Genomic DNA, 12421 nt, shown 5'->3' with positions numbered 1-12421 from the left:
ATGAAGATCCCGCGTGCCGCAACTAAGACCCAGTGCAGCCAAATAAATAAATAAATAAATATTAAAAAAAATTTCCTGGATAATCAGCCAGGTTTAGGAAACATAGCTTTATGCTATTCAGACTAATTTTACTCTTTACAGGGAGAGTTAATTAAATTCTTCTTTCTTAATGGGAGGGATCCATTATAGATGACTATTTGGATTTCTCAGCTTGATTTTAAAATAAGGCATTTGTGTCACCCTTGAGATTGATTTCATAAGATTAGAGATAGTTTTTTTGGGGGAGGTGGTAGAGGTGGATTACATTAATTTTTCTTTGACCCTGTGGCTTTTTTGTAATTATACAGTTTTTCTTTCATCTCCTTAAGTATAAGAAACTTGTTCTCTATATTACAAGAATATAGCCCTCTAAACTTCGGCTTCGAGCAAGTTTGTATAAAGCTAGATCATTGCTTCTCAAACTGAATGTGCCTGGACATCACCAGGAGAGCTTGTTAAAATGCAGATTCTGATTGAGTAGGTCCGAGATGGAGTCTGAGATTCTACATTTCTGATGAGCTCTGCTGTGATGCTGATGTTTCTGGTCTGCAGATCTCATTTGAGTAGTAAGAGGCTAGATGATAGTTGTGTTATTCTTTGATCGTTCATCTTTGTGTGAGTTACTCTGCTTTGGGACTAGTTTGGGGACTGTTTAGTTTGACCAAAGGTTGAGTGGTACATTTTAAGAAGATTGGATTATGTAACCTTTTAATGCTTTTTCCCCATATTTTTGAAGGTTATAGTACTATATATAGCCTAAGGTTTTTAGTTTCAGGCTTTGGAACTAAGTAAGTATCATAAATAGTATAATTTTTATTGAATCATTAAACATGTAGCAGCAAAATTGGTTTATCTACTTGAGGTAGTCTGAACTACAAGTAGAGTTGTAACTGAATTAAGAATAAGAGAGAAAGTGATATAATGTTGAAAATTATTTTTAGGTGTGCAGGATATACCTAAGGATTGGGGAATTTGTGTTTTGCAGAATTGAGAATGCTTTGGATAAGATATATGTTATGTTAGAGCAGTGGTTCTTAGCTAGGGGTGATTTTACCTCCCAGGGCACATTTGGTAATATCTGCAGGTGTTTTTATTTTTATTTTATTTTATTTTGTATTTTTTACATTTATTTATTTAATTATTTGGCTGTCCCAGGTCTTAGTTGTGGCACACAGGATCTTCAATCTTCGTGTGGCATACAAACTCTTAATTGCAGCATGTGGGATCTAGTTCCCTGACCAGGAATCGAACCTGGGCGCCCTGCATTGGGAGCACGGAGCCTTAGCCACTGGACCACCGGGGAAGTCCCTGCAGGTGTTTTTCATTGTCACAACAAGTAGGGCGCTAGTGGCGCTACTTGTATCCAGTGGGTAGAGGCCAGGGATGCAGCTAAACACTCTATAGTGCACAAGACAGCCACACACAACAAAGAATTATTTGGCCCCAAATGTTAGTAGTGGCAAGGTTGAGAAACCTATGTTAGAGAATCTTCACAAGTACTTGATTAATGTTTTAATTAAAAATAATACAGAAGGGACTTCCCTGCTGGACCAGTGGTTAAGACTCTATGCTCCCAATGCAGGGGGCCCGGGTTTGATCCCTATTAAGGGAACTAGATCCCGCATGCCAAAACTAAAGATCCCGCACACTGCAACTAAGACCCCTAGCAGTTAAAATAAATAAATAAATATTTAAAAATAATAATAATACAGAAAATACAAATAGAAAATAATTATTCATATTCACACCAAATTTAACCAATGTTAACATATTTGTTGTCATATTTGATTTTAGGCTTTTGATTTAAGACATATCACTCGATTATGTTTGGGGACATAATGCACAATTACTGTTTTGAGGTTCACACAATGTAGAAAATTCAAGGATGAAAGTAATGAAGTTATCCCAGATCTCACCACGCAGAAATCATTCACACTAGATGAACATTATCCCCGATATCTTTCCATGCATATATACAGAAGAATAGAGAAATGCTTTTATAAAGTTAAGACCATACTGTATATGAACTAAATATTTTTCCTATGAAAAATTTTAAACTTAGAGAAAATCAAGTAGAATAATTATCCCCCAATGTACTTACCACTTAGCTTCAACAATCATGAATTCATAGCCAGTCTCATTTCATCCAAATCCACCACCCTCCCCTGACCCTGAGTATTCTGAAGCAGATTCCAGACGTCACATCATTTCATCTGTAAATGTTTCAGTACCTGTCTCTAAAACATGAGAACTCTTTTTGAGCCATTATCACACACAATTTCCCTGATTCATTTTCTCTCCTTCTCCTTCTTTTTCCCTCTCTTGAATTATGTTTTCTTCCAAGTTGAATTTTTTGTTTCTAATGAGATTGCATGTAACAGAAGAGCATTAATTCTGCAAAGAAAGGGGAGTGGATGCTGCGTAGGCCAAAACAAAAGCTATCTGTCACAAATGCTTTTTGCAAATTTTGTTTTTTCTTTGAAGAATGTCTTAAACTATTTGGCAGTGCCATGTAAAATAATGAAGTACTCTATTTCTCTTTTCTACTGTGTTCATTTTTCAAGTCGCCTTTTCATCTTTTTCAGTATTTCTCTGAGATTCCTTCCTGCTTTGGTGTATTTGCTATAGTGGTGGCCTCTGGGGAATGATTGGAGGAAACTACCTGCAGGAATCATTTAACTGGTGGTTAGCTTCTTGAGGGCTAGGAGCAAGTCTTACCTTACAACTTAACCTTACCTAACAAGCCAGGTGGCCTTTCTGCTTGTTACCGTTACCATGTCCTCAGTATTTGTTGGATGCTTGTCATTGATCTTGAGGGATTGTGCTGATATTGAGTGGTATAGTACAATTGAAGCCATTTACAGGAAAAACTAAGTATCCTCATTTAGTGCCAACACAGGTGCATGCAGATGAATATAATTCACTTGTTAACCTTTGGTATTTGCATCTGTGGGTGGCCTGCATGTAAAGAGGTGAAGCAGGGAATTCTCTGGTCACACTCACTAGGTTTCTTTGAACGCTGACTCATAGCGTGACCATATGTCTGGTTTGCCTGATACAGTCTAGGTTTTTGCAGTGTCTTGATGTCATTATTAATAATGTCTCTTTTTATTCACCAAATTGTCCCAGTTTAGATGGTAAATTAAATGGTAATCCTACGACAATGACATTTAATGTGTGCCTGGCTCTCTTCTGAACACTTTACATACATTCTCATTTAATCTTCATGACATCCCGAAGAGGCAGATCCTATTTCATCCACATTTTACATATGGGGAAGTTGGGGCACGAAGAGGTGAAATAACTTGGCGAGTATCACACAGCTCTATTTGAGTAGTTAGTAGCAGAGCCACGATTTGAGCGCAGGCAGTTTGGCGCCAGTGTTCTTAACCACTCTGCTACGTCGCCTCTGTGCCGGTCCCAGATATATCTTTGTAGAACACATGCTGATATCAGAAGTCAGTCTCCTGATAATTAATCTGCATATTTTTAATTTTTATTTATTTTTGTTCTTTTTTTGGCGGGGGGCGGTGCGGTACGCGGGCCTCGCACTGCCGTGGCCTCTCCCGTTGTGGAGCACAGGCTCCGGACTCGCAGGCTCAGCGGCCGTGGCTCACGGGCCATGGCTCATGGGCCCAGCCGCTCCGCGGCATGTGGGATCTTCCTGGACTGGGACACGAACCCGTGTCCCCTGCATCAGCAGGCAGACTCTCAACCACTGTGTCACCAGGGGAGCCCTTTTATTCATTTTTTGTTCATTTATTTTTGGCTGCTTTGGGTCTTCGTTGCTGCGCGCGGGCTTTCTCTAGATGCAGCGAGTGGGGGCTACTCTTCATTGCTGTGCACGGGCTTCTCATTGCAGTGGCTTCTCTTTGTTGCTCAGCACGGGCTCTAGGTGCACGGGCTTCAGTAGTTGTGGCACACGGGCTCAGTAGTTGTGGCTCGCAGGCTCTAGAGCACAGGCTAAGTAGTTGTGGAGCACAGGCTCAGTTGCTTCGCGGCATGTGGGATCTTCCCAGACCAGGGCTTGAACTCGTGTCCCCTGCATTGGCAGGCGGATTCTTAACCACTGCGCCACCAAGCAAGTCCCAATCTGCATATTTTTAGATCGGAAGTCTGGTGAAGGCTTTGGGATTTTGAGGGATTTCCTTGTCTTCACAAGACACTTATAGGCTCTTCATGCACCACTATGCCAATGTATTACAGACTTCTTTCTCAGAAGGGTGAACATTTACCTTTTTTCATTTTCTAGATGCCAGTTATTTGGCATCCCTACATGCTCAGGTGATGTACATCTCCAGAGTTTGCAGATTCTCAAGTCCCTGCCACAGTCACTTTTCTTTACTTCTGGTCATCTTTGGTATCTTAAATTCACACACACACACACACACACAGGGACTTCCCTGGTGGTCCAGTGGTTAAGACTCTGCGCTCCCAGTGCAGGGGGCCCGGGTTCCATCCCTGGTCAGGGAACTAGAGCCTGCATGCCACAACTAAGACCTGGTGCAGCAAATAAATAAATATTAAAAAAAAAAATTCTCCAGCACCCAGAACAGGGCCTGTCATGTGGCGGGTACACACAGACTTTTTCACTACCTTTGATCAGTTCATCTTCTGGAGTTGTCTGGGAACAGTATTCAGAGCCCTTGTACAAGGTACTTTGAGGAAGGAGATTTCAGACAGCTACCACTTTCAAGTAACTTACAATCTAGTAAGAGGATGGTGAATGTACATGAATGACTGATATATGGCAGCTGAGCTAAATGAAAGTAATTTAGAGTTGAGAGAAAAACAGTTTCTGACAGGGTTGATCCAGGAACATTTTGAGAATGTGGAGACACTTAAGTCAGTTTAATGACTTCTAATTGGCTAAAAAATAGCTGCCTCCTTGTGCTAAGGACAGACCTGAAGTTTGCCAAGAGTAGAGGGCTGCAGAATATTAAGATTTGATCAGCCCAGATGAGAGGACTCTGATCAATTTGACGCTTGGTCCTCTTGTGAGAGGTCCTCAGTCAGCGGTGTTGCTCTGTTTTTATGACATCATCATCATCATGGCACAGTTTGACCCTCTAGGTGGGTTATAAGCAGCAGGAACAGATGGAACTCCTCAGGAGCAAAGAATTTTATTTTTTTAAATGTGGAAGCCTGGTGTTATTTATTTGATTTTTAGTTTAACGTCAATTGATATACACAAGGTCTTTTTCCTTGATAAAAACCATTGTCTCCTTTTATTATAATATTTATAATTGCATTTGCTTTTTTACTTGATGTCTTAATAAGAAAATGATTACATTTGAATAGAATTTCCTCACTTTACAAGTGAGGAAACCGAAGTTAGGTTAAACTGTCAGCTGAATGACTTTGGGGAAAATGGCCCAATTGAGACTTGTACTTTGGTTTTCAGAGTCCAGATTCGCTGTATATCACACAGCCATATTTTAACTTACTAGATTAAAACATTTTATCAAAATCAAGAAGAACAATGAAAATTGTTATTATCTCACATTATAACTCTTTGTTAATGAATGTCATTATAGAATCTAGTTCAACATAATTAGCTTATTTCCATTTCTCAGTTGACAGGCATATTAACACCACTTTGATGATTGTAGATCCAATAAATTCTACTGAAAAGGAAGCCCTATAGGAGCTGCAGGGGCTTACCTGGAACCTATGTGCAAATTAGACCAAGGCAGTCTCTCTGGCTAGATGGGTCATTCAGAAAAATGCATACCTGCTACGGGCGGGTTCAGCCCCCACCAGGTTGCTGGGCTTGGGAAATGAGTGTCTGGATTTTAGTCTCTTGCTCTGCCTCTTTTATTTTTATTTATTTATTTAACATCTTTATTGGAGTATAATTGCTTTACAATGGTGTGTTAGTTTCTGCTTTATAACAAAGTGAATCAGTTATACATACACATATATCCCCATATCTCTTCCCTCTTGCATCTCCCTCCCTCCCACCCCTCTAGGTGGTCACAAAGCACCGAGCTGATCTCCCTGTGCTATGCGTCTGCCTCTTTTATGTAGTGCTCAAAAAGCAGCAGCCATGAATCCTGTTTATATTTGTTTATGAGGAGCTGGGTTTTTCTGGGGTTTTTTTTCAGTGTTGTACTTATAGACAGAACCTCTTGCTGTTCGTCAGTCTACCAAGTACATACCTGCCTCAGCACCTTGTACTTGTTCCCTCCACCTGGAACCTGAGCCTCCCTGATCCTTACTTGGCTCACTCTGTCACTTCATTGAGATCACCCCTCCAGTGTTACCTTCTCAGAGGTCGCCTCACCTACTCTGACTAAAATATTACCCCCAATCACACTCTCTGCTGTGTTTTCTTCATAGTACTTCTTAGTACTTGGAACATTATATTTATTTTATCTTTTTTTTTCTTTCCACTACAAAGTACACTAGTTCTCTTATACTTTCCACTAGAAGTATAAGAGAACTAATTCCTTATTTGTTATTTTAGAAAATCTGTAATGTCAAAAATGGATGAATCAAGCAATTGCAAGAAATGCTTCTTATGTAGGCTTATGTAGGGAAACTACCAGGTGAATCAGCCAGAAAAGTTGAAAGTTGTTGTTGCTGGTGGTATGGAGCTGGTGGAGGAAGGGTGAACCAGTGGGCTGCTGCTTTTTATTTAAGTGTTTTTGGGTACTGTTGAATTGCTAATTCTGTATCTATTATTTTGATAAAAATAAAGGTTAAAGCGACAAAAGAAAAAATAGAAATATAATCAACCTAAGAAAGTGATGAGACAAACCAGAAAAAGGGAGAATATATTTGCAAATCATGTAGCTGGTAAGGTACTTATTTATTTATTTATTTAAAAATATTTGTTTATTTATTTGACTGTACCAGGTCTTAAGTTGCAACATGTGGGATGTTTGGTGCTGCATGTGTGGTCTTCGTTGTGGCATGCAGGCTCTTAGTTGTGGCATGTGGGATCTGGTTCCCTGACCAGGGATCGAGCCCCAGCCCCCTGCATTGGGAGCATGGAGTCTTAATCACTTGACCACCAGGGAAGTCTCTGGTAAGGTACTTATATCTAGAATAAATAAATGAACTCTTACAACTCAATAATAGCAAAAACAAATAACCCCTAAAATAGGCAAAGGATCTGAGTAGTCATTTCTTCAAAGAAGATATATAAAGGACCAATAAGCACATGGAAGGATACTCAACATTACTAGCCATCAGGGAAATGCAAATCAAAACCACGGTGAGATACTACTTCACACCCAGTGGAATGGCTAGAATGAAAAAGACAGTGTTGGCAAGGATATGGAGAAGTAGGATCCCTCATGCATGCTGCAATTATAAAATGGTGCACCCATTTTGGAGAGTAGTCTGGTAGTTCCTCAGAAGGTTAAGCACAGAGTTACTGTATGACCCAGCAATTTTACTGGTTGGTGTATACCCAAAGGAAATGAAAACATGGCCACACAAAAACTTGTATACAAATTTTCATGGTGGCATTATTCATAATAGGTAAAAAGTGAAATCAGTACAAATGTCCATCAGCTGATGATTGGATTAACAAAATATGGTATACCTATATAATGGAATATTATTCAGCCATAAAAAGAATGAAGTACTGATATATGCTACAATGTGGATGACCCTTGAAAATATTATGCTAAGTGAAGAAGCCAGTCAGAAAAGGTCACATATTGTATGATTCCATTTACATGAAATATCCAGAAGTTAAATGCATAGAGACCAAAAGTAGACTAGTAGTTGCCCAGGGTTGGAGGGAGAAGATTTGGGGGCAAAATGGGGATATGGCTGCTAATGAATCTGGGGTTTCTTTGGGGGGTGATGAAAATTTCTAAAGTTGGATGTGGTGATGGTTGCAAAACTTAGGAATATATTAAAAACCACTGACTTGTACTCTTAAATAGGTAAATTGCCTGGTATATGAATCATATCTCAATAAAGTTGTAACATATATATCATATATAGATATAGATGTCTCCTATCAGTTATTGCTAAAAGAAACAATAACTTTCTCTTTTGTTGAAAAGTTTATTATTTTCTTACTTCTGCTTCCAGCTTATTGCAGATAAAAAATGCAGTTTAGGAAAGCCAAATTGTTACAGTATAAATCACAACTATCTTTTTTTTTTTAGTTTTTTAAAAAAATTATTTATTTATTGGCTGCATTGGGTCTTCGTTGTTGTACACAGGCTTTCTCTAGTTGCAGTGAGTGGGGGGCTACACTTTGTTGCATTGCGCGGGCTTCTCATTGCAGTGGCTTCTTTTGTTGTGGAACACAGGCTCTAGGAGCACGGGCTTCAGTAGTTGTGGCACACGGGCTCAGTAGTTGTGGCGCATGGGCTTAGTTGCTCCACAGCATGTGGCATCTTCCCAGACTAGAGCTCGAACCTGTGTCCCCTGCATTGGCAGGAGGACTCTTAACCACTGCGCCACCAGCGAAGTCACTAGTTCTTTTTTTTAATTAATTAATTTTTGGCTGCATTGGGTCTTGATTGCTGCACACGGGCTTTCTTTAGCTGTGGTGAGCAGGGGCTACTCTTCGTTGTGGTACGTGGGCTTCTCATTGTGGTGGCTTCTCTTGTTTCAGAGCATGGGCTCTAGGCACACGGGCTTCAGTAGTTGCAGCACACAGGCTCAGTAGTTGCGGCACATGGGCTTCAGTAGTTGTGGCACTTGGGCTTCAGTAGTTGTGGTGTGCAGACTCTACAGCGCAGGCTCAGCAGTTGTGGTGCACAGGCTTAGTTGCTTCACACACAGCATGTGGGATCTTCCCAGAACAGGGCTTGAACCTGTGTCCCCCACATTGGCAGGCAGATTCTTAGCCACTGTGCCACCAGGGAAGCCCCTTTAATTCTTCTTAATACAAATCAGGTATGACCTAACTAACATTTGGATGACTAACAGCCTTCTCTCAGAGTATGCTGAGAGTTGGTTTTGGGTGGCCTCAAATGATTTGCATGGTACCTGTTTTTCTTTTTTGCTAATTTATTATTTATTTATTTATTTAGGCTACACCAGGTCTTCGTTGCGGCATGCGGGATCTTCGTTGCAGCATGAGGGATCTTTAGTTGTGGCATGCAGACTTCTTCATTGCAGCATGCGGACTCTTAGTTGTGGCATGCAGCCTTCTTTGTTGCGGCCTGTGGACTCTTAGTTGCGGTATGCGGGTTTCTTAATTGCGGCATGCGGGATCTAGTTTCCTGACCAGGGATTAAACCTGGGCCCCCTGCATTGGGAGCACAGTCTTACCCACTCGACCACCAGGGAAGTCCCCATAGTACCTGTTTAGCGTATTGTCTACGTGACCTTTGGCTGCTGCTTCTGCTGTCTTTGTATGTGATTAAGAAGGAAAAGTCTGCATTGTAAAGCAACTATACTCCAATAAAAATTAATTATAAAAAAAAAAAAGAAGGAAAAGTCTGTGTGGCCTGCGCTTCTTTACCTACTGAATAGGAGTAGTGTCGTGGTAGCTGATTGAGACTCTTGCCTGAACGTCTTGTTCCCTCTCGAGTTTTTGTGTTGTGCGTAAATGGCCCTTTAAATTGATCTACATAGTATTTGACTGCTGCCTCTGTAGGTTTTCCACCCAAAACAGTTTTTATGATTTATTAGCCCCAGGCTGCTTCAAGTCATGTTTCCTCACATCATTCTCCAGGGTATAAATATTTGTTACTTTCTTTCATTTTACATAGTTTTGTGTTTCCTGCCCCATTAGCTTCATAAATAGCCTTTGCATGTATCTTGTTGATAGTTGTTCTTTTCATTTTATTTTTTAAAATTTATTTATTTTTGGCTGCGTTGGGTCTTCATTGCTGTGCGTGGGCTAGTTGCGGCGAGCGGGGGCTGCTGTTCATTGCGGTGCGCAGGCTTCTCATTGCAGTGGCTTCTCCCGTTGCGGAGCATGAGCTCCAGGCACGCGGGCCTCAGTAGCTGTGGCACGAGGTCTCAGCAGTCGTGGCTTGTCGTCTCTAGAGTGCAGGCTCAGCAGTCATGGTACATGGGCTTAGTTGCTCCACGGCATGTGGGATCCTTCCAGACCAGGGATTGAACCCGTGTCCTGCATTGGCAGGTGGACTTCTAACCACTGCACCACCAGGGAAGTCCTGATAGTTGTTCCGTTTAGATGGCTGACTGAGTGACAGGCTTCCTTTCCTTTCTTTTAGGCTGTGTGCTATGTCTCAGTTGAATAAGTACTGGAATTTGCATATGCGGATATATTAGGTAAACACTTCTGTTTCTCCACATTCGGTAGGCAAAATGATATATGTATAGTCTCATGGACAATATCTTACAAATGGCCTTCTGGCTATATGTCTGTGTATCACCTCTGCTCCATGCCTTCGCTCTTTTGGCTTTTTTTTCTTAACCTCTCTTTGCCCTCAGTTCATTCAGTCTCTTTCTGTATTGAACCATGAGCAGTTTGGTACTTATGCATTTCTCAAAGAATTGTTATAGCTTGAAACTTAACTGCAATTGCATGTTGGAGTAAGTCAGAAAAATTGTTTTCAGAAAATAATTTGTATATAATTTAGGATATTTTTCTGCTCTCTTTGATACGTGAAGATGCTTTGCACTCTATTTGGTTCCTATTATAGGAATGCCATCTGAAGCAGTAGCTTCTTGTTCCTTTTTCATTGAATATAGCAAAACCGTCATAATCAACCCCCACATATGCACACACACATTCAACATTGTTTTGTACTTGCTACTTTTCAATTTATGCTCTGTTTTGAGTGCATTTATAACAATTTTACAACTAATAATTTTAAAGTACACTATAATTTACAGGGCAATTTTATATCCATTAGTTCATTTTATTGTCCAACAGCTTTATGAGGAAGCTATTATTAATATTCCATTTTTATAGCTGAGAAAACATATGTGTGAGACTCTCTAATGCTGATGCTTAATTATATAGCCATTCCATCTCTTTTACCTGTCTTAAAAAATCTGAATGCATAAGAAAATGTCTCTTTCCTACCATGTGATTTCTATAAATATCTTCTCTACTTTGTCAGAATAAATCTTTTTATTATACTTTGGTTTCATTTCCTATGTACTTCCATTCTTTTCTCGACCTGTTTCCCTTTTCGGTCTAATCACAGGGTCGTTCCCTATCTTTTTGAAACATCACTAAACTGCAGAATAATAATGATGGTGGTATTATACATTATATAGTGTTTTCAGTCTTCTTTCACACCTGTCTTCACAGCAGTTATCTAAGGTAGCAGAACAAGTGTAAATTGCTTGTTTTTGTGGATTAAAAATGTGCAACTCAGTGTTAGCTAAAGTTTTTTGTTTGTTTACAGTCACAAAACTAGAAAGTGTTTGGAACAGGAATGCTTCTTCTGTCTTATTCTGAGGTCCTTTCTGCTGCTGTTGTGACTCTGCATAGATTTCTTTCATGCTTTTGTATTGCTCACCATTTACTTAGAATTCAGTCCAGAGTAGCAGTTTCTCTTGTTGCTTTTGTCAAGACTTCCTTTAAAAAGAAATTGTCAACAAGGCAGGTCAATAATTTGCCAGATGCTCTGTACTTAGCAGAACAAGTCTTTGAGCAGTTGTGTGCATTCAGTGCTCTTATGCTTCTGTGCCTATTTTGTAATCTGTGTTAGGACTGTATCACATATGGATTGGTGTCCTAGGGCTGCTGTAATAAATTACCACAAACTGGGTTGTTTACAACAAGAGAAATTTGTGCTCTCATACTGCAGGAGGCCGTAAGTCCAAAGTCAGGGTACTGGCAGAATTGGTTCCTTTTTTGAAGCTCAGAGGGAGAATCTGTTCCATGCCTCTTGTCTAGCTTCTGGCGGTTCCTTGGCTTGTAGCTACATAATTCCAATCTCTGTCTCTTTCTTCATTTAGCTCTTCCCTCTGTGTCTGTGTCTTCACATGGCATTCTCCTCTCTGTGGGTGTCTGTCTCTATGTCTTTTTTCCTCAGCTTATAAGGATACTAGTCATATTGGATTAAGGGCTTACTCTATTCCAATATGACCTCTTGTTAACTTAAATCTTAATTATATCTGCAAACACCCTATTTCCAAATAAGTTTACATTGACAGTACAAGGGGTAAGGAGTTCAACATCTTTTTTTTTTTTTTTGCGGGGGGACACAATTTAACCCACAACACAATTTAACCCACAACAACATAACCCACAACAAAATATGTCCTTTTCTTTGTATCATCTTTTTTTTTTTTTTTTTTGCTGTACACGGGCCTCTCACTGTTGTGGCCTCTCCCGTTGCGGAGCACAGGCTCCGGACGCACAGGCTCTGGCCGCGCAGGCTCAGCGGCCATGGCTCATGGGCCTAGCTGCTCCGCGGCATGTGGGATCTTCCCAGACCGGGGCACGAACCCGTGTCCCCTGCATTGGCAGGCG

General features: G+C 40.4%; 1 protein-coding gene across 7 annotated transcripts in view; it reads left to right on the top strand.

Moving 5' to 3' along the window:
* Nucleotides 1–12421, top strand: part of SCAI (suppressor of cancer cell invasion) — a 145001-nt gene that overhangs the window by 36931 nt on the left and 95649 nt on the right. For 2 of the 7 annotated variants that reach the window (XM_033858588.2, XM_073806593.1), the window contains one exon: nt 6743–6840. The exons of 3 other annotated variants lie outside the window; for them this stretch is intronic. The gene's annotated coding sequence lies outside the window, so the exon portion shown is untranslated. Of the gene's footprint in view, nt 1–6742; nt 6841–9047; nt 9199–12421 lie in introns of all 7 variants that reach the window. 2 more of the 7 variants (XM_073806595.1, XM_073806594.1) reach the window with 1 other exon arrangement.

The sequence above is a fragment of the Tursiops truncatus genome, chromosome 6 (genome assembly GCF_011762595.2).
Source record: "Tursiops truncatus isolate mTurTru1 chromosome 6, mTurTru1.mat.Y, whole genome shotgun sequence".
NCBI classification, from domain to species: domain Eukaryota; kingdom Metazoa; phylum Chordata; class Mammalia; order Artiodactyla; family Delphinidae; genus Tursiops; species Tursiops truncatus.
Note: the sequence above shows the minus strand (reverse complement) of the source record. Positions and strands in the feature narration are given on the sequence as shown.